Raw genomic sequence first — 23,360 nt, forward strand, 5'->3', positions numbered from 1 at the left:
ACCTCTCGGCTCTGCAAGTAGGCCTTTCAAGTTCTGCTTCTAGCTGTTGCCTGCTCCTGCCCTCTTCCTCAACCTCTTCATCTGGAAATGGGTTCCAGATAAGCACCCCTGCCTCACAATGATGAGAAGGAAATGAACTACGTGTACACTAAGTGCCCTGAGCAAAAGTCAGGCTATTGGCATTTACTGATGCGTCTTGACAGGGCGTCAAAAGAGACTGGCCTGTGTGTCTCTGCTTAGGTCTGTCGGATGGGGGTGGAGGCTCTTGGGGCCTCTCCATCAGCTTCCCAGTCCCTGTCATTCAGTGCTGGCCAGCCTTGACACCCTTCCAAGCTCCGTGCTGGTCTCCAGTTATAGCATGCTGGTTGGGCTCTATCCACTGGGTTCAGATGCTGTATTATTTATAGAATAGCATGAGCCAGCACTCACAGTCAAGAACTGAGTTAACACAGACGCCATGTGTTACCACTAATCAACACTTTGGCCACGCCCTGCAATCCTTGACTCCAACTCTGACAGCAGACTTCCCGGTGGCCAAGAGATGAAAGCGCCCCATCTTTGAGCTCAACCATCACAGGAGAGGCCGGAAGGTGGAAGTGTCCTAGCAAGAAAAATAACTTGGTTTATTCCATGCCCAAAAGAAAGCTGTGGCAATCCCCGTGTGGGAACGCAAATACCTGCCAGAACCACACAGGCATAGTGGTATGTTATTTGTATTTTGATAAATAAATCTTGTCTGAAGACCAGAGGCAAAGTTAAAGGCACCAGAGGTCAGGCAGTGGTGGCACACACCTTTTATCCCAGGATTTGGGAGACAGAGACAGATGGATCTCTGTGAGTTCAGGGCCACCCTGGGCTACACAAGATCTATGCAGAAACAGATCCATGTGGTGGCTAACACCCTTAATCCCAGTACTAGGGAGTCATACACCCTTAATCCCAGTACTAGAGAGAATATAAAATGGGAGGAGAGAGAGGCTGAGTCTGCTTAGTTTACAGTCACCCAGCCTTGGCAGAGGTAAGAGTTCTCTTGTAGCTTGGCTGCTTTGTTTTTCTGGTTTTCACATTGAGCCCCATTTTCTGACTCTGGGTTTTTATTATTCGTGCTACACACAGGTGCAGTCCCGTGCTTGCCACCAGAATCACCATGGCCAGGCAACCAAGTCTAGCTTTTGAGTTTCTCACTTTATTGATCTATAGGAAAGACTTAATATGTGGACATAGATTTTTTTGTATATGATCTTATTGCTTTTGAATTACAAGATTTTCTCCAGATTATCCTTTGTTTTTAATGTTCGTATTTTCAGATTGATGTACCTAACCTACAAAGAAGAACACAAGGCACCCTTGGCATGCAGCTTAACTCCCATGCCATATAGTTACCCAGTGTCTCCTGTACCATTGTTGAATGATATATATTAAACATTGTGACTTTGGCTTATATGGATAGAGATTTCTGTTCCTCTGAGGTAGAGGCGAGAGCAGAAATCTTGAATTCTGAATGCTGTTCAATTAAAATATATTCTTTAGGTACTCTGGGTGATTGAGCTGGGATCTTATTAAAGCCCTTATGTTCTTAGTATTTGTGTCACTGACTTCATTTAAGAGAGAAATTGGCAAATCTGAGAAAAATCTAAATCAAATAGCACTGAAGAAGCCAACCCAGAGACTAACAAGAATGGATCAGGCAGACTGGCGTATTTAAACCATCGGCGCTCCAAAAATAGGGACTTGTCAGGACCACGGTGAGCTGAAGAGAGGCCATCTTCAGAGAGAGACACTTGGGACTGTTGCCAAGTGGAAGAGGCCAGAAATGCACATTGCTCCAGCCTCAAGGGAAGGTGTGTGACATTGGTCAGTTTGAAAGTATTGCATGAGTGGAGAAACAGCACAGCCCAGTTGCGGAGAGAAATTAAATGTCTGTGAGCCCCACTTGGTCTTTGCACGCCTGAGGGAGACAAAAACTTAAACCTTAACTAGTTAGGATGAAAATGACAATGAGAAAGTTGGATTTCACTGTATTCCCCCTTCTATGCCTCAATAAAGGTGGTGCTGATGGTGATGGTGGTGGCGGTGGTGGTGGTAACTGTGGTGGTGATGGTAGTGGTGGTCATGGTAATGTTAGTGTGATGATGATTGTGTTTATAATGGTGAAGATGGCGGTGGTGGTAACTGTGATGCAGATAATGATGGTGGTGATGGGATGTTGCTGATGGTGGGAAGAGGTGGTCATGATGGTAATGGTGGTCATGGTAATGATGGTGTGATGATGGTGGTGGTGGTGATGCTGATAGTGGTAACAGCAATGATAAGAGTGAGGGAAATGATGACCTCCGTCCCCATTCTTTTGCTTGTGACTGTCCTGCCATGACCAGACGGTCAGTCCCCTACAGTGCAGGCATCCATATACTTTACTGAAATCTCCATACCCATGTGGAGCCTCCATCTCTGAATCGAGCAGATGGTGCTGGCTGAGCTCCTCAGAGTCACAGAAACATAAAGGAAAAGGTAATCCTAGCTATTGATTATCTGAGGCTTCATCCTAACTTCCTTCGTGTGACATCCTGTGGTTTTCACTTCCTCCCCTCATCCACCCTCCAGAACAATGTTTTGAGTCCTGGTGAGGATCTCATAGGATACATTCCAGCCCTGGGACCCACGAGTAGACTCTCATCTGTTCTAGAACATTCTATGGGTGCCTTGGTCATAAGCTATGAAGTCTGCATGACTTGACCCAGAGTTGGGGCCTCAGGAAGAACAGTGATGTTTCCGGTGGCTTCCAGATGAAGGCTGCTAATGGGAGCATCCTGCACAGGAAGAGCCTCCGTGACATGCCTCTTAGGGCTTTGAGGGAGACATGTTTTCTAAGCTACACCTCTAGCACTGTAGTCTGCATTTAATTGCTTTTAATCAGAGGCAAAATGCTAAGGCCCGCCAGAACCCCCCAGACTCTGACAGTCAAATGCCAGCAGTGACAAATGGCTCCCCGGTCTGTGGCATTTCCAGTGCATCTGTCAAATGCTGTTAGGCTTTCCTAACGTCTGGCAGATTCATCTTCCGGAGGAGTGGTGCGATCGCTCTGGCCTCTGAATTATGAAAAGTGACAATTTATCTCTTGTGAATTATCGTATATGGTGCGGTGTCTATGGCCGGCTAATTCTGTGAAATAAGCAGAGCACGCCGGCGTTGCTGTCTTCTGGGCTGCCCTCCCCTGAAGGCTTTGGTGAACTGAAGCCAGGGGAAGCATCTGGACCAGGAGGAAAGAGGCGTTTTAATTTGCAGGGCAGGGGGCTGGGAGAACGGCTCCGGCTCCGAGGCTAAGAGTGTTTGTTTCTCTTGCAGAGGACCTGAGTTCAGTTCCCAGCACCCACATCAGGCAACCCACAACAGATCATCCCTGACCCCAGCTCCAGGGGATTTGATGATGTCCTTTTCTGGGCACTGCACTTAATTAAAAATAAATATTAAAGAAATCGTAGCTCATACATGGAGCATGAAGAGGATACAACCAATTTTTGGGGGGGTCTGATCTCTGCACCCCCAACTATAGTACCTGTGTGCTTAAAGTCCCTTTGCTCTATGATCCTGAGGGCTTTGACTTGGCCAGATGAAAGTAAATAATTTATAGGATTGTTTTTCAGTGTGTGAAATCCACTTAGAATGAGAATGTGTGGTCACAAATCAACATTTTGAAAAGAACATCACAAGCTTCTCCCCCCTTCAATTTTCTCTTCCCCTCCTATCCCTGACATAGCAAGCATGGTCATGTGACTTTCTTCAGTCAATGGACTCTGTGTCCAGAGACATTCTGTGATTGATGTATCTGTAGCTCTGCCATGTTCTCTCTACTTCCAAGCAGCTCCCGTAGTCTGAGTCTCAGAGAGAGAAACCCCAGATAGCACTGCCGCTGACTAGAGAGAGGGGCATCTTCTATGGAGAGATTCAGATTTATGTCAATGCATGGGGCTGTTTGTTAATGCAGCATTGCTTCGCTAGAGCTGACAGATACAGGTACTCACAGCTACTGCTTCCTCCATAAGGAGTCACACCAGCAGAGAGGACACAAGTCTCTTCCTATCCCCTGGCTGTGATTTGTGTTTCTTGTCTCCCCCTCCCCTGCCCACTGCTTCCACCCATGGGGTTTGTGTATAGTCTGCCAAGAGCGAAGGAGCCAAGAACTTGCCCTGATTCCAGAAACCACACTCCAATTTGCAGCTCAGGTCCCTAAGAATCTAGAAGTCAGTGCTGGTGTCCATAGTAGGCAGTTTTGCTTAAAGTACAAGTGCTGGGCAGGTGTGATGGAAGGTGGGAACTGGAGAGGTGGGTTCATACTGCTGCTCCCACCAAAAACTGAGTCAGGGTCTTTGAGGCTGCAGGCATAGGGGTGAGGCTGAGCGGGACAGATTCAGCAGTCGGGAGTCATTGGTAGCAGGAGAGCTGCCTGCATGTGCTTGCTACTCCTGAGAGTATGAAACACACACACACCCTTCTGAAACAACAGCAACCATGACAGCCAAGCCAGGTGCACATCGCTTTTGTAAGACTTTCTAGACCAATTTTTGCTTTTACGTTGTATGATCAGACTAGATCCCAGTGGACAGAAGAGTGCACACCCTTGCCTATAGCTCCCATCCTGGATTGTCTGTCGACAGTCTTGAGTTCTGACTCTTTGCGTCCTTCGCTGGATGTCTTGTGAACTGTTCCCTAGCTCAGCTCTGAAGAACCAACTCTTGTTCCCACCACTTCACAGCCTTCCAGACATGGTGTCTCCGTCTTTGCCCGTGTCAGGCAGCTGGGAGGGGAAGTCCCTCGGCTTATCCTTCTCCAGGCCTCGCAGGTCACCTGACAGCTTGGCCTTTGACATCTTGATCCCAAACCACCCGGACCAATGAGGGATCGGGAACCCTCATACCCTTTCTTAATGACCACCATCACTGCTCCTGCATCTCAGGACAAAGATGCTATCTATTTTGTCACTTAGAAAAATTCCTAGAGCTAGACTGGAGAGCTGACTCCGTACCTAGGAGCCCTGACTACTCTTGCAGAGGACCCAGGTTCAATTTGCAGCACCCACAACCCTCTGTAACTCCAGTTCCAGTGGATCCAATGCCTTCTTCTGGCCCCCACAGGTATCTGTATTCATGTGGTGCACATCAACCCATACAGGCACACACATGCACATGCATAAAAAAAAATAAGTCTTTTTCAAAAGTTCCATTTTAGAAGCAGAAAACAAAAGCTAGCAATGTCTCTGTTGCTCATTCTTGTTGTGACACTCACCTCACCTAGGGTGATGCGTGTCTGATTCTCACTCTGAGAGGTGCGGGTTGCAGGATGAACAATAAAAAGAAAAGCATTTTCTTGTAACGCAAACAGCCCCTCACACCACGCACGTGTCACAGCAAGCAGCCCCTGCAGAGGCTGGAAGCCAGCGTGGCTAGAACAGGAACTCCGCACAGACGCAGAAGTCGACTTCCTGCTTTGCCAGTAAAGTTTTACCCAAAGGGTCTCCAGCCTTTCTGGTCCACCCCCAGGGAGACTGAGTGGTGGCCACAGGGGCCACAGGGCTCCCAACAGCCTTGGCATTCCCTGTCCACCCTTTGCAGGAGAAGTTTGCAAACTCCCGACCCGGAAGAACTTGGTTGGCTGGCGTTGGCTATTTAGGGCAGAGCACAGCTGTAGTTGTCCCAGACCAGGACAACTGCACAGGCGGTGCCGAGCGCCAGCCAGCCCCATTAGTCTGTGGCTGGCCACCTGTCATCCTGAGTATCAGAGCTTCTCCATCACTCTTTCAACAAATAGGCTTTGGAGGTGAGGCCGGCCGGGCCATCTATTAGCTTATTAGGGAGCCTGGGGAAGAATGCTGGAATTCTGTCCTCTTAGGAGTTTTATGATGTGTGTGGAGCTTTTTATCATTATCTGGCTGACCTTCACACTGGCACCTGGGAGGCCTTTCCTAATGTATTTTCTTCAGAAAGATGATTAAAGCCAGGAAATCGTGGCTTCGGGATGGCTGCTGTGTCAGCAGCTTTGTCCTCAGTGGGGGAGGAGAGAGAGGGAGGGGAGGCTTAGGACTATGTACCTCACGTGGTTGGGGTGTCTGACTGCTAACCCAATTCACCTGGGGTCTCCATACAATTATATATGCTCTGTCCCATGTCTTGATCATGCATGTAATCAGGAAAGATTGCTCTTTCTATTCATTCATGAGAACCTTAACCCAGAAGGAGGGAGGGAAGGAGGGAGGGAAGAAGAGAGAAAGGGAAGGAGGCGGGGGAATTATGTTTATATGTGAGTATGTGAGTGTGGTGTGTGTATATGTGTGTGATGTGTATGTGTGGTATGTGTGGAGTGTGATGTATGTCTATGTGCTGTATGTGTGGTATATGCTTGTGTGTACGTATGATGTGCATTGCGGTGTGTGTGTGTGGTGTATGTCTATGTGAGGTGTGTGTGCGTGTGTGGGTTTTCCCAGCCCTTGTAGGCAGGCCTGTTAATTTCCAGTGATTCTTAGTGGAGAGATAGAGACCTGGCTACCAAAGCTGTAACTTTTGTTATCTGATTACTGCTAATGAATAAATTTCTGGTGTTATCAATACAGTTAATTACGTATCATTTTGTCTCTAAAACACCCATCAGCCTATGGGGCCAGACGTAGCGGGAGCCCCAGCGCTTGTCTAGACTGGTGAGGCCTAGCGAGAGTCCCAGAGCATCTCCGGCTCCCTTTCATAGTAGCCTTTTGCTGTCTTTCACTTCTCAAACTCTTTGAAGGTCAGTTAAGTTTGACTTCTCTTACCTTTGTGGGACTTAATCTTTAAAAGTCCTCTTACCCCATCTTTAAAAGTCCTCTTACCCTTGCCTTGCTTCTTTCTTCCTTTGCTCTTTGTCTTTATACATTTAAGGTATAGAAATAGCCCTACAGTGAGCATACAGATGCCTCTCGAGACTGAACGAATAGCACATTTGCTATAGTCTCTCTCCTCCCTGTCTCTCATCTGTCTCTCATCTGTCTCTGTCTCTCATCTGTCTCTGTCTCTCATCTGTCACCCCCATCCCGGTCTCTCTATGCCTTTGTCTTTATCATCTCTTTCGGACCACTCGAAAGGAATCCTTCAGCGTTAACGGCCTGACATATGACGGACATTTCCGCGCATGGCTGCTGTGCTTGGCTCTGTCCCTCACCATTGTTAACTGCAATTTCTCAATTTCTAATATCAGTCTGCACTCAAATTTCCCCGAATACCTCCAAATATCTAAAGATTTCTTCAGTACCCTTTCTCTCCTTTCTTGATGTGACTCTAGAAACTACTGCCCCTCGGGCCAAAGACAACGGCACAGAGAGAGACCGGGATAAGAGCGACAAATGAGAGAGAGAGAGAGAGAGAGAGAGAGAGAGAGAGAGAGAGAGAGAGAGAGAGAGAGAGACCATGGCAAATGTGCTGCCGTTTTTTCAGTCCCAAGACAGCATTTGTATGCTCAGTGTAGGGCTATTCCTATATCTTCTATGTACAAGAATAAAGAGCAAAGGGAGAAAAGATAAGGATTTCCCGATGCTTATCCCAGCTGCTATTCTGCACAGCAAAAGAACCACAGCACCAGGCCCCTCTGAGTCCCCTTGTTATTTTCCTGTGGGTGGTGGGCTCAGGGGGTTAGACACCACTGAAGGCTGACACAGCCCAGTGACTCTGGGGCCCTATGTGAGAAGATTCCTGGCTGTGTAATAAAACTAACAAATCATCCGAAGCCTTGGCTGCCGTCCTGTCTGTCCTGTCTGTCCCCAGCAAGAAACCAATCAAGCCGTGGCTTCTGATGGTGTCCTGCCTACATACCATAGCGGACTATGTCAACTTGTTTCCTTCCAGGAGACCCCAGTTTAAGTGGTTCAGCAAATCCTCACTTGGGAACAGAGCCTGCGAAGTCACAGGGCATAACTTCTGTGCTCTAGCTCAGTGGCCCTCAACCTTCCCGACGTTGTGACCCTTTAACACGGTTCCTCATGTCGTGGGGAGCCCCCAAACATAACAGTATTCCCGTTTGCTACTTCATAACCGTAATTTTGCTCCTGTGATGAATTGTAATGTAAATATTTTTGGCAACAGAGGTTTACCGAAGGGGTTTGACCCACAGGTTGAGAACCACTGCAAGAAGAAGCTATAGATCTTAGCTCTTGGAAAGTCAAGATCGCTTCTAGAAGAACACATGGCGGGTGTGTCAGGGGAAGTCATGGCTTTCCGTGTAGCACCCACTTCACCTATATCAGAACCGGTGTGAAACAGACATCTTCCCACAAGGTACCTGTGTCTCCCCTCACACCCCACCCCTCAAGTGCACAATGTCCCTTTCAAAGGTTCTTTAGAATTCTGAAGAGATTCCCTGATACCCCCACTCTGCCCTGATGCCACGGAACCATTCTAGAAGGTTCTCAGGAGTGAATCAGTCCGGTGGCTTCCCTGATGCTATCCCCACCTTGAGCAACTCTGCATCCATTTAAGCTGCACCTGGACCAAAGGAGCGTATGATGTGGACCCTCAGCAGGCAATCACGGCAATCACAGGATCCACTGACGCGCAGGAGACCCCGCCTTCCTTCTAACCTCAGAAGGCTGCGTCCTGTGTAGTGGGGAACCACGCTTTTTAGGGCTATTAACGTCAGTGGTGCTGTTGGTTGGCAGCTGGGGAATTTGCTCTGGACAGATTCCTTAATGGGCTTCAGGCTTTGGAAGCAAACACATTAACAAGCTACAATGACTGCTTGGGAGAAAGCATTTCCCATTGATGATTAGTGAAGACGTCCTGTGCATACTTTTCTAAAGAGCTGCTGTTCTGGGATAGGCAGGAGAGACTCATTAATGATAGTGGCGTTACAGTCTCTAACAGCCCCAGAAGGAGATGGCTGCGGTGTGTAATCACAAACCGGGCATACAGTTAGTGTTAGTGTAACGCTGGTCCGATAGTGTCTCTGCTCCCTGGTGGCACAGTGCCTCCTGGTGACCTGTCCATTGCATATGCTTAAGGCTTTTGGGGTAAAATCGATCGATCGATCAATCAATAATCAATCAATCAGTTAGTCAATCAATCTAGCATAGGTTGGGGGATTGTGGATGACTTGGTTTTGCTTGCTCCGAATGTGAAACGTCCAAGTGACTGCCTTAGTTACTCTGTCTTGTTGCTGTGACATAATACCTTGACAGGGCTGGAGAGAGGGCTCTGCACTAAGAGTATTGGCTGCTCTTCCAGAAGACCTCAGTTTGGTTTCCAGAACTCACACAGCTGCCCACAACTGCCTTAACCCCAGTCCTGGTGATCTAATGCCCTCTTCTGGTCACCATGAACACATACACTGATGTGCTCTTGCATGCGTGTGTGCACGTGCACGCGCGCGCGCACACACACACACACACACATGCACAACCCGCCCCACTATTTAAAATAAAATACAATACATATCCAACAAAAGCAACTTAGAAAGGGAGGGTTTGTCCTGGCTTACAGTACCAGGGGATACAGTCCACCATGGCAGGGAAGTATGGCGGCAGGAAATTGAGGCAGCTGGCTATGTTGCCTCTGTAGTCAGGAAGCAGAGAGAGATGGACGCTGGTTCATGGCTCACTTTCTCCTTTGCACTCAGTCTGGTCTCCCAGCTCATGAGACGGTGTCTCCCACAGTTCGAGCGGGTCTTCTCACCTCAGCCGAACTTCTCTGTAGGCACCCTCCTAGATGAGCCCAGAATTTGTTTCTTCCGTGATTCTAAAGTCTGTCAAACTGACAGTGTCAGCCATCACAGCAATCCTGTGGAATTATCCAGAAACCCACAAAGTGACGTATTATTCTGACTTTAACTTGTGTATATGATCGGTGATCCTGGAGCGTTCAGCAACCTTGGGGCTTGGTGGTAGACATGAAAGAAGTATTCTTTAAACTTCTCTCAATTTAAAGAAAGACACAGCAAATATGTATAGGAGAAGTACTGTCTTCTATGACAATTTAAATGAAATGATGGGCTCTCTCTCTCTCTCTCTCTCTCTCTCTCTCTCTCTCTCTCTCTCTCTCTCTCTCTCGTACTTGGTATCCATCCCTTAGAAACAGGTTATTAGTTCATTGAGTTCAGACTTCCCTTTCCAGGGAGGGAGGGAGTCCAGCCACCTGGTGACAAGATGCTAGCTGGTCTCTTGGGCGCCACCATCTGCATTTCTACCAAGCAGAGGGAGGCTTCCTCCTATTCTCTGCCAGGCTCCAGGCAAACAGCCCACCTCTGCCCCATGCCCCTTCCTGCTGGGATCCCCACGGAACTGACTTCCTCCCCTGCCAAGGACCAAAGATGTAGCGTAATGCATCCGCTGACTAACTTCCGAGCTCCTCTTCAGAGCATGGTTTCTTCTAAAAATAAAGAATTAATTGGAAAAAAAACTCAAAGAAAAAGAAAATAGAACAAAAGAGACTCGATTTTTTTTCTCCCAGCCCCCACCCTCCAGTCATTTAGAACCTGTTACAGCCACCCACAGACATTTAAGTGGGATTGCTGAGAAATGCTTCGTGTTTTAATGTCTTTTTTGTCTATCTTTTGAGACTGTCTTCTGCTGTAAATAAGGAAAGATCCTAGCATGTGCTGAACACACGAGACCTCCAAGCTTGTGTTTAAGGCTGAGTCCAAGGGGGCTGGATTTGCCAGTATGGGACTGGTTTGCCTAACAAAAGAGGAGTCCCTTCTCTGAGCAAAATGACCTGAGAGAAAGAAAGTGACCTCGTGTGGAACTGTCAAGAAGGTCTGGTATGAGCCCAGTAGCCACGCACACTTGTACAAGCCAGAAGCTACGTATGTGCTCCTGAACCCCAGGTAGCTCTGCAGTTACTCCCCTTAGCAGCTGGGGTTCTTTCTAATTAGCCACCTCGTGTCCTGGCTGACCTCAATTTCTGCTCCCTTGAGAAGATGAATTATCTCCCTTACCCCCAGCTGATGGCTCAGCCCAACCTTTGAGCTCCTGACAGAACACTCCAGAAGCAGAGGCCAAGGAGCGGAATAAGGCTGGCTGGGTTCGGGAGGCAGCTTTGTAGTTTCTTGTATCTGGACAGAAAGATGCCGGCTGAGCTGAGGTTGCCTGTCTGCTCCAAGCTTAGTGAAATGAATGGAAATCGGTCACAAAGCGGTGCTGTCCTCAGTGGACGGATTAACTCAAGAGAGCAAAGGAATCCAGGGGAGTTTTGCAGCCCACAAAGGCCATGGAGTTGGCCAAATCCATGTCTTCAGATCTGGGTGGGGTGGAAGCCAGGGTGTAATTATTTCCCAATGATAGCCCTAATAGATCTGTCACTGGGCTTATTGGAAGAACTCTGACTGAGTTAAGGTTGTGTGCTCACTGAAGTGGAGGCTCCCAGAGGAAGATGTGTGAGCACAGCAAGCAAATCATTTAGGAGTGGGTGGTTGTACTGTGTACTGCCTGTTTGGCGGCGTCTTTGCTCAGGATGCTTGCATAAGCAATCGGCACAGCTTAGGCTAATGGTTCAGCGAGTAAGCCTAAGGTCCTGGGTTCAGTTCCCCAGGACCCATTTAAAAAGCAGTCAACAGTAATGAAACCTGGTCCTGGGGAGGCAGAGACAGGAGGACCCCTGAAGGTCAGTGGCTGTCCAGACTAGTGAGAGAACCCCAACTCAGCCGAAAAGAAGGTGAACAGCGCCTGAGGAATAACAGCTAAGGTTGTCCTCTGGCTTCTGCATGCACACATGTGCATCCAAACAGCGGACCAGCAGGCCTGTGCCACCAGGCCAGCTCAGTTCTCTCTATGATGGTTTTTCTCTAGGCTTCATTATTCTCAGAGTTAACCATCAACATTACAAAGCCTCCTGCATGCATTAAAACACCTGTAACTGAACTCAACATACCGTCTCTTCCTATAATAGACATGTGTAACCTGCAAACACACACACACACACACACACACACACACACACACATACACACACACACATCCATTACTCTCTACTCCCAGATACTTTCCTAAGTGATCAGGATTCAGCAAGGATGGAGTCACCTTCTCTGAGGGTTATCGACTTAGGAAGCGAGGGAACTAGGCACAGGGACTGTTCCCTGCAGGGATGAGAGATTGGAGAGGCAGGAGCCAGTTGACAGCTCCACTCTGATCTCTCCTTCACCCGCTTTTCCCCATCCCAGGCTGCCCACCCCTGTGTCCATCTCTGACTCAGGTAATGTATTGACTGATGAAAGAGACTACATATTTCACCTAAGCTCGATGAAGTAACAATAGGACGGGTTTCCGTATGAATACTAGCCTATTAGAAGACCTTCTTTCCAGGAAATAAGATAATCTTGTGTCTATTATTAATTCTTGTTATTACAGTTTGGTCTTCATGTGTGCAAGGAAGGTGATCTACAACTGAACTGAGCTTTATTAGCCTTACCTGTCTTTTTAATGTTTCATTTTGAAAAAGGGTCTTTCTCTTGATTAATATTTCTTTGGCATACAATATTTTTACTCTTTACTTTCAACTTACTTATATATTTATATCTGAAATAAGTTTCACAAGACAGCCTATCATTGGGCCATTGTTTGCAAATACATCTGTCAATCCATCTTATTAATTATTATTATTGTATGTGTGAGTGTTTTGTCTGTCTGTACGTATGTGCACCATGTGAATGCAATACCTGCAGAGACCAGAAGAGAGCGCTGGATCCTTTGTAATTAAAGTTGTAGAGGATTGTGAACTGTGATGGTGGTGATGGGAACTGAAGCCCTGATCTCTGCAAGCAGCAGTCTTAACCTCTGAATCAACTCTTCAACCTCCAAATCTATCTTTTAATCAGTGTATTTGGTGACGAATATAACTGCTGATCTTAAGGGCTAATGTCTGCCATTTTATTTTGCTTTTTTTTTCTGCTTTGGGCTCCCCTTTCTCTGACATCCCGATTCCCTATATATGACGTGAATAGTTCCTAAAATGTCCTTTGAATTTATTCATTATGGTTCTGAGTGCATTGTCTGACATAGATTTTTCTTAGTAGTTACTGCAGAATTTCATGCTGCATAACTAACACCGCAGTTACTGGCTTTAAAGATTCAAGTGGATCCCACCTGTGTTCATGTCCTTTGTGCTCTCTTCTCCTCCCCCATGATGACACAATTGTCTCCAGGTTTCCCTTTTTTGAAAGAATACCATGCTAGTATTACAGGTTTACTATGCTTTTTTGAGACAGGGTTTCTCTGTGCAGCTTTGGCTGTCCTGGAACTCCCTCTGTAGACCAGGCTGGCCTCAAATACACAGAGATTTGCTTACCTCTACCTCCCTGAGTACTGGGATTAAAGGCATGTGCCACCACCGCCTGGTTTACAGGTTAAATTTTTAAAAATTATTTTATTTATAGACTTTCTGTTGTCCCCCCTGCTTCTTTCCCCTTCCCTCCTTCCCTCTCTCCCTCCTTCCCTCTCTCCTTCCTTCCCTCCCTCCCTCCCTCCCTCCCTCTCTCCCTCATTCTCTCTTTCCCTTGCTCACTCACTCCATTCCTCCTTTTATCATCTTTCTGTCTGGAATACATCTATCAGTCTCTACTTCAGGAATCCCTCTTGGGAGCCCATTCTCATGGTTTTGCTCCCTCTGTGAAGGCCTTAATTTTTCATCACCTCCTGAGAATATTTTTAATGACTGCAGAATTCTGAGTTCACTGTTCTTTCCTTTCTCCCCTTAAGAAAATGCTTGGCTACTTCTGCCCTCCACAGTTCCCAGCAAGATAACTTTAAAAGTCATTTCTTCCCTACAGAAAGATGCTGGTTTTTCTCTAGCACTTTCTAGAATTTTCCACCTTTGTGGTGTTTGAACTTTAATTTGAGGCAGCTTCTTGGTATGCAGTTGTTTAGGTTCAACTATTTGGGGGCTAACTCAGTCTTAAACCTGCAGATTTCTGTATTTATTTATTTATTATTGGCCAGAGTTGGGGAAAGGGAGATGTGTATGTGTTTTTAGTGATTATCTCTTACTGTGAATTTTTTTAGCCTGACTATATTTCTCCCTTCCTTTGAGACTCTAAAAGCAAGTGTTAAATCCTTTGTGATGCTCCCAGTGAGTCCACAAGGCTCACTTTCTTTCCTTTTCATTTAAATCTGTTTCCTCTGTGTTCAGGCAGTTCCTATTGCTCTGTGTTACAGGGCAGGCTCTTTCCTCCCTAGCCCCCACACTTGTGCATCAAACCTTTTGTTCCAGCTTTTATACCCCCCCCCCATCTTTCTGGCTCTAAAATCTGGCTCGTCTTTGGGTCTTCTACCTACCTTCTTGCCCACGCTGGCTGTTCATATTTATCCTCTGTCTCAAACGCTTGTTCAATCACTTACCAGCATTTCCACATGGCTGCTTTTTCTAGATCATTCTATGAATGTGCCATCTACTTTTGGGGATCTGATTTTCCTGTTGACAAACTCTATTTTTTTTTAAGCATGAGGAAGACTTCCTTGGGTTTCAACCTGGTCACTTTAGTATCAGGCTACAAGGCTCTGAGTGTTACCAACATCTTGTCTCAACAGGCTTCCTCGGTTACCGTGCCAACTAGGGTCTTAACTCTCTTATTACCCTGGTCCCTCCATCCCTCCTCCCTCTATCATCTCACCTGGAAGAGGAAACCTTGGTCCTGATGCGGGGATGGTGGAGCCCAGGGTCTGTGCCAATCATCCTTTACCATCCTCACAGGGGTGGGGCAGTTGCAACTTATCTTTGCCTCTCCCAGCTCTGCTGACCTTCAAGGAGGCTGGCCTCCATCCCCTGACCAGCAGAGCCAACTCGGGCTGCTGACTTGGACTTTCCTGACCTCACAGCTGCTTGCTGTCCTGCTACACGGGCCCATTCCCTATACCCTGGTTGAAGAAAGCAGCTCCCGTTGGAGATGTGTCTGGCTAAGCACCCTGGGGCTCTCCTGTCAGCTAACTCTCCAGTGTGTGTGTGGGGGGACGGACACAAAGCATAGCAAGACCCGCTGATCTCACAACCTAGCTGTTGCCTGGGTCCTGAGATGTGGGTCTAGCCTGTCTCATTCCTCATTCTCCCTTGCAGGGCCTTCCTTCTCCTGCTGGCTGTGTAAGCGGTGCTGTGGCTTTGCTTAGCAGGAAGGATGGAGGAGAAGCAGACGGACTCCATCTCTCCTGGCACGGACACCTACATCAGCAGCATTCAGAAAATGGAGGTGAGACAGAGCATGCTCTTCTTCTGCTCCGCCATCTACCTTTCTTTTTGTTGTGACCAAATAAATCACAGCAGATTTATTTTTTCTAGTGTGTCTGTGTATGTTCATGTGTGTATACAGGCATGTGGTGGCCACAGGCCAATGTCAGATGGCTTCCGCTACAGCTTATTTTTTGAGACAGGCTCTCTTGCTGAAACTGGAGCTCACTGATTGGATAGACTGGCTGGCCAATGAACACCAGGGGTTCTCCTGTCTCCACCTCTCCAGGACTGGGATTACAGGCATGTACTGTCACACCTGATATTTTGTTGTTTTTTATGCATATATGAATTTGTTTCTATATTTTTTAATTTATTGTTTGAGAGTTTCACACATCTATCTGCTGTGTTATTTTGTTTGTTTTGGGTTAAAAAGAGATGTATTTGGTTTATACGGATGAATGTTTGCCTGCACACATGTCTTTGCACCACAGGTGTGCTTGGTGCTCTGGGAGGCCAGAAGAAGGCATCAGGTCCCCTGAAACTGGAGGTCCAGATGGTTTCAAGCCACCATGTGGGTGCTGGGAACGAAGTTTGGACCCTTTGTAAGAAAACCAATATTCTTAGCCCCCAAGTCATCTCTCTAGGCCCCCAATACTCTGTGATTTTATCAATCCCCCCTCCTCCCCACATTCCCTTCCACTCCAGGTACTCTTTGTACAACTCACTGCTTCCATGTGGCGCTGCTGGTGTGGGGGTGCAGGACCTTTCCCTGGAGCATGTGCAGCCTATGGAGGGTTGTATCTCCCTCTCCAGCCACCACCAATTGCTGTTAGCTCCTCCGCTAAAGGGTAAGGCTTTGTGAACCCCGTTCCCATCTGACTTTGCTTGTTTGTTGGTTTATGTTTTTCGAGACAGGATTTCTCTGTGTAGCCCTGGTTGTCCTGGAACTTGCTCTGAAGACCAGGTTGGCCTCGAATTCATGGAGATCTGATTGCCTCTGCCTCTCCAGTGCTGGGATTAAAAACACGTCACACCACCGTCTGGCCCCATCTGACCCGTTGTGTGAGGTTCTGGGAACTGAAGTCAGGTCTTCAAGCTTGCATCCCAAGCACTTGCCCAACCAAACCATGAGCTCCCAGCAGCCATTGCACAGGCAGTGCCTACAACCGTACCCACATTCCCCAGCTTTAGGGTTTCTCATGTCACTATAATATCACCCACCGTTCCTCCTGGTTGATGACTTCACCTTTCCAAAATCTGGAAACACCGAGTCATGTCTTCCACTTCCCTTAGTGAGCGCTGATGGGCACATATTACTCCCCAGACCCGCCCCCAGGCGTTCTACCCACTGCCCATCTGAGGCTACACTCGTTCGCTTGTTTTCATTCCGACTGTGGAAGGCCATGGGTCAGAACACCACAGGCATAGAACGGAGACACTCTGTTCTCTCTCCAGCCAGAAGTCACTGCAGTCTTGTCCCCTGCCTCTGTAGGAACTCAGAAGGCTAAAAACGAAAAGCAGACGATGTGGTGCCTGGGAACATGGCAGACCGCCTCAAGCGAGGCAACATGTTTGAAGCCTTTTTATTTAACACGGTTTATTTTTGAAAGCCAATGTGTTTCTTTGTTGTGTGCGTCTCTGAGATGGAATGAGAGACACTCAGGAGGGATGGAGGCAGGGACGGCATCCCCCTTGCTGGAATAATCCTGAGACAGTGTGGTTCTGATCATTTCTCTCCAGCTTACTCATGACGTCTGCCTGAGAAGAATGCAGCACAATTCCAGTCTTGACTCCCTTGGGTGGGAACCAAAGAAACCTGGAAAGGTCTGGAGTGCTGCTGTTCTTTGGGGCTACTTGCTCTGTCCCTAGACTTGAGACAGGGGATGGAAGATGGGGTGCCAGGAACCAGAGAGTGTGGCTGAAAGACAGCCATCTGACCTAGCCTTTGTTGGAGAAGTGCGGAGCCATGGGGGCAAGCAGAGGTGCAGCTCCAGGCATGGGCGCTCTGGACTGCAGCCCATAACCCTATACGACTGATTAAATGGAGCAGGAAGTCAGAGGCCACCAGAGCAGGTGATGCTGTCTGGGATGGCTCAGAATAGAGTTACCTGGAAGACAGAGGAGTCCACCTGAAGGACTTGAAGACTTGAACCTCCAGGTGCCTTCTGTGCAGGGTAGAAACCAACCTTCCAGTAGCCAATAGACCTCGTAAACATGGCCTCCTGCCCTTACCAACAGTATCTCCCTAGAATCCCCTGCATTCACTCTGTCGCGGGCAAACTGACCCAGCTGCTCCTTGGAAGTCAAGGCCGTTTCTAGCTCCACCTCCTCTTGTTTGCCATTTCTACCAGCTGTGGTCCTCAAGCCAGGATGATGCCTGGCTCTTGGCAGGCATTTTCTGATGTCATCATGAGGGAAAGGCGCCACGGGATAACAGAAGGTCGCAGACAAAGCCTTTGCTGAGCATCTTAGAGGGTGTGTTCCCTACTGCAGTGATGAACTTGAGGACCCTCTGTCCGTCACAGTGGTTCTCAACCTGTGGGTTATGACCCCCATAGGGCCACATATCAGAAATCCTGCATAGCAGATATTTACATTACCAATCATAACAGTAGCAAAACTACAATCATGAAGTATCAACAAAATAATTTTATGACTGGGGGGGGGTCACCACAACACGAGGGACTGTATTAAAGGGTCACAGCATTAGAAGGGTTGAGAACTGTTGGCCTATCAGGATGTCTGCCCACACCTTTTGCACACCGGTATGATTTTGGATGTCTCTCTTTTAATAGTCCCTTGTGACATCTTTAAAAATAATCTTTTAAGATTTGCTTATTTTCGCCGGATGGTGGTGGCACATGCCTTTAATCCCAGCACTTGAGAGGCAGAGGCAGGTGCATCTCTGTGAGTTCCAGGTCAGCCTGCATCTACAGGCACAAGAGCTAGTTCCAGGACAGCTAGGACTGTTACACAGATAAACCCTATCTCAAAAAAAAGGGAAAAAAAGGTTTGCTTATTTTTATTTTATGCCTATGGGTGTTTTGCTTGCATGTATGTCTGTGCACCAACCACATGCATGTCTGTGTCTCCAGAAGCCAGAAGGGAGTATCAGATACCCTGGACCTGGGGTTACAGGCAGTTAGTTGTGATTCAGTATGTGAGGGCTGGGAACCAAGCTCACGACTTCTGCAAGAGCAGCCAGTGTGCTTACCTATGACGCCATCACTTCCTTGAAATCCAGTGGAAGCTTTCCCCCCTCACCATACTCCTGTCCCCTGGCACCGACACATTTTCCATGACACACATGACACTTCCTAAGACTCTGCAATGAAGGCTTGTTAATCCTGTCCTCTAGATCCCTAGCCCGAGAACACGCTTGGATTATAATTTCTCTTTTATTTAGGGCCTTCCTGCCTCTGTGATCCCACACATAGGCGATGTGGGGCTGGCTCACGTGAGGTGGAGCTGCCCCCTCCACAAACAGCTGAAGCTTAAGCTCTAGCGTGCCCGACACCTGCGCATTCTACACACTGCCTGCCGCGATGTGGAAAGAGATGATGCGTGAGAGGCACCCCGAAACAGATCTTAGACGAGAACACACATTTTTTTAAAAATATTTATTTATTTATTATGTATACAGTATTCTGTCTGTGTGTATATGTCTGCAGGCCAGAAGAGGGCACCAGACCCCATTACAGATGGTTGTGAGCCACCATGTGGTGGCCGGGAATTGAACTCAGGACCTTTGGAAGCGCAGGCAATGCTCTTAACCACTGAGCCATCTCTCCAGCCCCGAGAACACACATTTTTATAGACATTGGCTCATCCTCCCCTTTATCTTCAGTTCCTAGCCTGGATTCTGAGACTCATAGTCTTATGTGTTGAACTGAGACCCCACGTGGCTCTACCTTGAAAGCGCTATCTAGAGCCTTTAGGAGGTGGGACCAAGCTAGAGCTAATGGGTCACTGGGCATGTGCTTTTGGAGGTTATCCTGCATCTAAAGTCCTCCCCTCCCCCTCTGCTTCCTGCCCGTCATGACCTCAATAGGCTCTCGTACCACACCACATCTCCTGCCGCTGTGGAATTCCTTATCACCATGGGTCCAGGATCCGTAGAGTCAAGCTGAGAATGTTGATGAGATCATAGAAACGGGAAGTCAAAATAGACAATCCCCTGCTTGAGCTGTTTCCATCCGGTAGTCTGCCCCAGTGAAGGGAATGCCAGGATCTTTCTCAGAGAATAGTCTGTAGCCTGTCCTCAGTACCATCTCAGAGAATGGAGTAAAATGTCCCGCTCTGGCCATGTGCATTGTGGGCACTCTGGTTCTGTCATTCATGTCTTCTTGGACTATGTCTGCTGCCACCACCATATCGACTGAAGGAGTTCGGGTGGGAGCATTTTAAATCCAGAGCGTTTGTCTTCCCGTGGATGCTCAGACATTTTGGAAGACTCAGCTCACACGGCACACCTCTGTGCCATTTGAAAAAACACAAACAACCCACCAGACTACAAAAGTCTCTTTCTCTCTGTTTCTAGAATAATGCACACAAGGTTATGTTCGCAAGATGTTGGAATTCCATTTATGTCTAACTCATCCATTATTGGCACAATCTATATTTCAGAAAGTAATTTATTGTTCCTCTGAAGGAAGTTCAATATTTGAAATCAGTCATCTCACAGTGAATGAAATAGAAATTTGAAGCTGATTTAACCTTTCTATTACCTGCAGCTGAGCCAAGGCAATTAAGACGCTTCTTTCAAATTAAAGTCGAACTGTGCTGTAATTGAATGGTTTTCCTTCTAGGCTTCCCTTCCTATGACCTTACCTCAATGTCCCATTTCCTGGGGTGAGCAGTGGCTCTCTGCCCATTTCCTACAAGTCAGAGTGCTGCAGGCTCATGACCAGGAGAAGGTACAAACCGTGGGTCTCATTTGAACAAGGACACAGAACCCAGGGCTAGCTTCTTTATATTTGGTGAAATTCACAGTCAGGATGAAAGCCTTGTTACCAGAGGGTGTCCCAGCCCTGATGCCCACCAAAGCCCTCTACTAGGCGAGACACTAAACATTACAACACTAAACATTACTGCCCAAGTATTTTCTTTAGGAAGATGCTGGAGCGTAGGGTTTCCAGCCTTGGGAGGACATTGGGCTGGGCTGATTTCTGATCCTCCATCTTGATGGTCCATTCAATGTTGCTTTATCTTATGTTTGATAGTATCTCGAGGTTAGTGAAACATGGGCTTCTCTGGCTAGCAGGGCCATCATTTAAAACTTGAATATTTCTAAAATAGAAAAAAAAATGCAACCAGTCCTACAGTGGGCAGTCATTATATTCCATATTAATAAATAGAATTCAGCCACAGGCCTAATTAATTCCTCTTAGATTCTTACTGTTGTCTGCCAAGGGCCGCAAGCCAAAGACCTGTCCCTCTTTGTAGCTCAGTGATGAGTCCAAACTTAGAGCAATCACAGTGATGTTAATGCCTAGGATGACTCTGACCTTAACGTAATCAGGACTAACAAAAGGGACAAACTTTCCCTGTTGGTTGTTGTTATTTCGACAGCCCACCTATCACTAAGTCTTAATTTTCCTTTCAGAGTTCAGGGGGGCAAGTTCTTTGGAATCCATCTGATGAAAACTAAAATTCTGAACGGTCGTGGTGATGAGGAAGGGAAGCAAGACACAAGGCTTGGGGGCCAGCATCCATGGGTTACGTGGGATCCTGGCGCTGGGGAATGTCCTAGTCTATTTCCTGTTGCTAGAACGGTTACCTGAGTTCAGGTGATTTATAAGTAAAAGCCTTTTCTATTTATGGTTCTGAGGCTGGGGAAGCTGATGAGAATGATACCCAAATCTTCTAGCCATGAGCCACGGGGTTTCCTACTGCATGCTCACACTGCGGAGAGCATGGAGACATAAAATAAGAGTGACAGTTCAGATCCCTCTGGCCTTGCAGGAGTTTTTTGGGGAGGGGGGAGATTTGAGACAAGCTTTCCCTGTGTAGCTCTGGCTGTCCTGGAACTAGCGCTATAGTTCAGGCTAGCCTCGAACTCACTGAGATTCTCCTACCTCTGGGGCACTCAATAGATGAACTATAAAAGAAGGTTCCTTTCATCTGACTGGGCTCAGGATCTCTCTAAGGTTGGATGCAAATAACAGGCAGGAGGGAGGTGTTTTTGATTGACGTGGCTTCTTGGGGGAAGAGAGATGGTCAGCAGGGGTTGCTTGTGGGTCTGGAAGCTAAATGAAAGTGGGGCTGAGCAGTCTTTGAGTTTGGCCCAGTGTGGGTTCAATGCCTCCGCTTCCCACTGAAGGCTCAGAGATCCAGAAATGGCATATCTCTGAGGTCTTCCCGTCTTGCAGCTTGGATGTGTTTTCTCGTCTTGTATTTCCTTCTCTTTTTTTCTCGATTTCTTCCTCGAAGATGTGTTCCTCCTTTCTTCTTGTAGCCCAACACTGTAGTTGCTTCTAGCCATGCCCCTGCCTGATACCCTGCTCTGAGTGGCAACAGGATCTCTTGCTTCTCAAGCAGTAAGGACGCTGGAGTTGATGGGAGCTGCAAGTTCTCACCACACGACAGCATCACATGGCCCCATCTTTCAGGGACATGGTTTGATAAAGGCTGTGTGGTGGTTTGAAGGAAAATGGCCCCCATAGGCTCACAGGGAGTGGCATTATTAGGAGGTGTGGCCTTGTTGGAGTAGGTGTGGCTTTGTTGGAAGAAGTGTGTCACTGGGGGTGGGCTTTGAGGTTTCAGAAGCTCAAGCCAGGCTCAGTGTCACTTCTTCCTGCTTCCTGACAAGCCGGATGTAGAACTCCCGTCTACCTCTCCAGCACCAAACCTGCCTGCATGCCACCGTGCTTCCTGTCATGATGATATTGGACTAAACCTCTAAACTGTAGGCCAATTCCAATGAAATGCTTTCCTTTATAAGAGTTGCCATGGTCATGGTGTCTCTTCACAGCGATAGAAACCCTAAGACAGGCAGAGTCTACCTTGAGTCCACAAGGCAAGGAATGCACGGAGTTAGCCTGGAGGACCTTATGCCTGTTACCCCAGGGAGCAGTCCGCAGATCTCATTATACAGAGATGCAGTTCTCAGAGCATGCAGCAGAGTCAAATGCAGACACCTGAGACCCAGAAATAACAGAGAGAAAAACACACGTAAATGTGTACCTATTTCTGTTTGCAGCTGGTCACTTGGATTCAGCCTAGTACCTGTGACTTCTGTCCTCTGTGTATGCACTGCCTCAGAAGAAAGGTTGCCACATTCTCCTAGCTTCTCTTTCCCCCTCATTTCCCCTCAGTGCTTTGCCTTCAGAAGTTTTCTAGCTGGTTGGAATATAAAAAAAAAAAAAACATAAAAAACAAAAAAAAACCCCTAATTTTGTGAATTACATCGTCTAAGAAATTTGAAGCCCTGTCTGAGGGGGAGAGAGAAGAAACTCCAATTGTTTGAAGAGTCTGAGTTGGGGCTATTTGTTACATAGCAATAGCTGATACACACACTTTTGTACTTTTGTACTTTTGTACTTTTGTACTGAAATCTTCAGACCCAGATCACCTATAGCCTGGGCCTGATGGGCCCTGGTGTCCACTCTCCCTTCGTCACTCTCCCACCACCCTGAAGTGTCCCAAGATGGACACTGAGATAGTCTCCTCCTGCCAGGGATTAATGGGCGGCCCAATTCCTGCTGACACTGCACTCCTGGCTAATTTGTCTCAAACCAGAACCCTGGGTAATTTGTGGGCCACCTTCCCTTTAAAGCGTGTCTCAGGCAGTCGCTGTCATCGGTGGCTGACTTGGGCTTTTATAAATGAACCGAGTGATAAATCAGCCAGTCTGATTCTTAAGTACACTGGGGTAATTTATGGATGTTATGGAGGGCGGCAACATCTCCTCTGGAGCGCATGATTAAAGATGATGCTAGCACTGAGTGGGAGACCATTCCTCATGCCATCCTGCCTGCTCCCGCTCCGCCCATTTCCGCACAGTTCCATCTCCCCGCTTCGCTCTGCAGGACAGCAAGAACTACCCCCAAGTGGCGATGATTTTCTGTCGAATGTTCTTCAGTCCTTGGTCAGCCAATTCACGGTGACGGTCAGGGGTTCCCCGGCCCTTCGATGCAGCTCATGTGACCCAGTGCCAAGGTTCCACCCTGCAGAGCAATCCCGAGCTTTGTCGTTTTG

Source organism: Myodes glareolus, chromosome 2 (genome assembly GCF_982192425.1).
Source record: "Myodes glareolus chromosome 2, mMyoGla1.1, whole genome shotgun sequence".
Lineage (NCBI taxonomy): Eukaryota > Metazoa > Chordata > Mammalia > Rodentia > Cricetidae > Myodes > Myodes glareolus.